Raw genomic sequence first — 4448 nt, 5'->3', positions numbered from 1 at the left:
GTGTCGTTGACGTAACGAACATTATAAGTGATTGCTGATGAATGGTTGAATATTTCAGCCCCTTCCGGTAGTGAACTAGTGATGTTTGCTTTGACTATTTCCACTTCTCTGGATGTTAAAGGAAATGATCGAACCTTTCGATATTTATCAAGAATATCTTCAACAATTTGTTTTACTAGCATCGTCGTTTCGATCATATGTCTCTGGAGGGTCTCGGACTGCAGGTCGGAATATCGCTGATTTAAAGTGTCTACTCCTTTGTTTAGCCAATATAATCTTTCATGCAGTTGTTCGCTCATATTTGCCGTTTTTTCAGTGATTTTGGTTACGGTATCCGATAGGTGATGTATTTTGGTATCTTCGTTTATTCGTATCGCCTCGACCGTGTCTTCAAGATCGTTTGAACCGAAGAATAAATCCTTGAGGAAGCCAAAGACTCCTTTACTTCGTTTAGCTCTTGAAGATCGCTGTATCTCCTCTATTGCACTGTCGCATTTGTGTTCGAGAGACTGCGTTATTTCCTTCAGTGCTGTTGGTGTTGTAAACTTCTTGGTTCGTTTTAAAGCGTCTCTTAATCTTTGATGAATCGAATCGATATAGGCCACATCATCTGAGACGCTTATGTTAGTGCCTATATTTGTCGTCCAAACTCCTCTTCTGACGATACAAGTTCCTTGATGGTCGAATATTAACCCATCATCCTCAATTGGTTTAATCATTAAAGCGTTGGATAATGAGAGAAGTGCTGAAGCGGTTACAATCATTCGACTAAATGCTCCTGGTGATGCATTTGTGTCCCTTGAATTCAGCCTTTTGGTTGATCTAGGTGAATTTAATTGTTCTCTTTTTCGTTTTATTGTGTCAACATCAATTTCTCGCCGTTTGCCCCAATTTGGGAAAGAATAGTCAACACCTTGCATTCTATCTGGTTCGGTATCTCTAACTTCTTCGTGATGCGTAACAGTATTCGGTTTATCTTCTGGTTCCGTTTCCTGTCTTACTCTCAAGTAAGCGACTCTTACTGCAGGTCTTGTTATAACACCTTTGGAAGTCTGTATATCCACTGATCGCACCTGTCCATCCTTGGCAGTGTGTACTTGTATTATTCTTCCTTTCAACCAGGTATTAGGTGGGGCATTATCATCTGTTATTAATACTATGTCGTCGACTGCCAAAGGCTCTATTAATTTATTCCATATGTCTCTTTTAGCCAGAGTTGGGATAAATTCTTTTTTCCATCGGTCCCAAAATTGTTTACAGACGTGTTGCACTATCTTCCATTGTTTGCGCTCATATCCAGACGTTTCCGGTGCATACGGCGGTACTAAATCTCCGGGCCTCAGAATCAAGAAGTGAAACGGAGTAAGTACTTCGTCGTCAATATTATCGATTGGTATATGAGTCAGTGGACGAGAATTTAATATGGCCGATGCCTTCGTCAATGCAGATCTTAACGTTTCTGGTCTTGGCTTACTAGTTGGAAAGGAGTCCAAAAGTACGTTTAGTGATTCTTTTACGCCTTTAATTAATCTTTCCCACACACCTCCAAAATGTGGTGCTGCTGGCGGATTAAACGTCCATTGTACTTTTAGTTTGGCAGCTTGCTCCTGATCCATTATTATGTCGATATCTCTGACTAACGCGTTCAATTCATTATTAGCACCAATGAAGTTAGTACCATTATCGCTGAATAGATGACTAACCCTGCCGCGTATACTCTGGAAGTTAGATAGACACATTAAGAATGTATCCGTGTCCATTTTTTCAGCCATTTCTATGTGGACCGCTTTCGATGATAAACATGTAAATATTACACCCCATCTCTTTTCGGTTGACCTGTGCACCAGTACTTCGAACGGTCCAAAATAATCAACCCCTGTATTGGTAAATGGTGGCACGTCAAGCTGTGTCCGGCATGTAGGTAATGGTGCCATAAACGGGTTAGCAGGTTTAGCATGCATCAATATGCATTTTTGGCAGCATTTCTTAACATTTCGTAGAACAGCTCTAACATTCATTATCCAGTAATCAAGCTGCAGCACTCCGATGACCGTGTTATCGCCCCGGTGCAAATAACGCTCATGAACGCTTCTTACAATTAGTTTTGTTATATGATGCTTCTGCGGTAGTATGATAGGTGTCCTAAGTCGTTGTGGAAGTCCTGTAGCATATTCAAGGCGACCCCTAGAGCGCATTACACCAAATTCATCCAAAAATGGATTCAACTTTATTAGTTTGGTAGAAGCTGGCACAGTTCCATGGCTTATCAAACTTTCCATTTCAACTGGGAAAGATTCCCATTGAGCTTTTCTGTACAATATATTTTCGACGTATCTTCGATCAGAGGCTGTGAAATTTATTCTCTTCTGCCGTAACCTGATGATAAACTTGGTGATGTAGTGATATCGCCTTAGTAGTCTCCACCAGTCGGAGAAATCGTTTTCATTTACAAGGTCACATTCTCCGTGGAACAAGATTTCTTCTATCTCTGTAACCGGTTGATTTCCAGATAACGTCCAACTCTCGGACGGTGATTCGAAGTATTTCGGCCCATTAAACCATTTAGGTTCTCCAATATATTCTTTAGTAGCCTCATCAGCTGGATTGTTTTCGGAAGATACCCAACGCCATTGATCTTCAGCCGTAGTATCCAATATTTCGCCGACTCGGACGTTAATATATGATGTATATTTTCTTTTCGTATTTGTTATCCATGCTAGCACTGTTTTCGAATCTGTCCATAATGTTGCAGATTTTATTTCCAGACGTAACTCCTTTTGAACGACGTCTAATAGCCTTGTCCCCATGACTGCCGCATGGAGTTCCAAACGTGGAATAGATACTGGTTTAATCGGCACAACTCTTGTTTTAGCTGTTATTAACTGCGTATTGATTCCAAAGCTTGTTTCAGTTCTAGCATATACACAAGCTGCAAGTGCCTTTTCAGAGGTGTCAACGAAAACATGTAACTCTATCGGAGCGTGCTCTGTTAGAATGCATCTCGGGATCGATAAGCCTTCCGCTTGTTTGAGTTTACGTAAGAAGTTCAGCCATTGATCATACAGCTCATCCGGAACAAGTATATCCCATTGTTTGGAATATTTGTGTAGTTCCTGCATTAGTATCTTACCATGCACAACTAAATGAGAAATTAGACCCAGTGGATCGTAAATACTCATAAGCAAGGATAATACTTGTTTCTTCGTAGGTATTTCGTTAATATTGAAGATTCCTGCTCCTTTATCGTTATGATTAAATCGGTAACTTAGCATGTCTCTACTGGTGTTCCAATACACACCTAATACCTTCTCAATTTGAGATTTCTTATCCTCGAACGGTTTTATATCAGCGCATAACCGTCTTGTTACAGGTATACTTCTCAGCAATTCAGTATTATTCGAAGAGAAGTTTCTAATATGGAAGCCTCCTTCCTGATGAATTTCGGTTACCTTTTGTACAAGCTCCTTTGCCTTTTTTGGATCCCAAAAACTATCAACGTAATCGTCGACGTAATGTTGTTTTATTATTGCATTTACGGCTTCAGGAAACTGTTCCAAGTATCTCTCTGCGTTATGGTTTTTTACAGCTTGCGCGCAGTACGGTGAACAAGTCGAGCCAAAAGTCATGACTTGCATGACATAAATATCCGGTTTTTTACCACTGTTGCAGTCGCGCCATAAGAAACGTTGCGCATGTTGATCTTCACGGCGTATTTTCACTTGATGGAACATCTCCTTGATGTCTCCACATACAGCTATTTTTCCTTCTCGAAATCGTAGAAGGATCCCAAATAGTGAAGTCAGTTGATCTGGACCGGGCAGCAACATTGAGTTCAAAGATACTCCATTTACTTTTGCAGCTGCGTCGAAAACTAATCTTGGCTTCGGTGGCAATTTGTTTTGATTAAAAACGATGAAGTGCGGAAGATAATTCAGAGTTGGAGGTTCTTGTAGCAATTCCTGTTGATTGAGCTTACGAATATACCCTTTTTCCTTGTAGCTGTTGAAAGTTTCCAGTGCCCATTTCCTCAAATTGTTATCTTTGGACAATTTACGTTCCATGATTTCTAGTCTCCGCAGAGCGTAATTATAGTTATTCGGAAACGTTGTATTGTCTGTTCTCCACAATAATCCTACTTCATACCGTCCATTCGTGTACTTCAGGGTTTCCTTAAGAATCTTTTCCGATCTTATATCATCTTCTGGTTGCGGTAGTTTTTCGACTACTTTCACTCCAAACGATTCTAACGATTCGAATCTTCGCATTAATGCGTTTAGTTCTTCTTCTTCTTGAATCATCATCACGTGTTCGTAGTCCACAGTAGAAGATATGTTTCCGAAGATTAACCATCCAAGTTTGGTTTTGATCGCGATTGGATCCTTTTCTTCTCCCATCTTAGTTTCAATCGGAACAAGTAAATGACTATGGTTCAGGCCTATTAATACTGT

The sequence above is a fragment of the Wyeomyia smithii genome, chromosome 3 (genome assembly GCF_029784165.1).
Source record: "Wyeomyia smithii strain HCP4-BCI-WySm-NY-G18 chromosome 3, ASM2978416v1, whole genome shotgun sequence".
Lineage (NCBI taxonomy): Eukaryota > Metazoa > Arthropoda > Insecta > Diptera > Culicidae > Wyeomyia > Wyeomyia smithii.
This window is presented reverse-complemented; position numbering follows the sequence as displayed.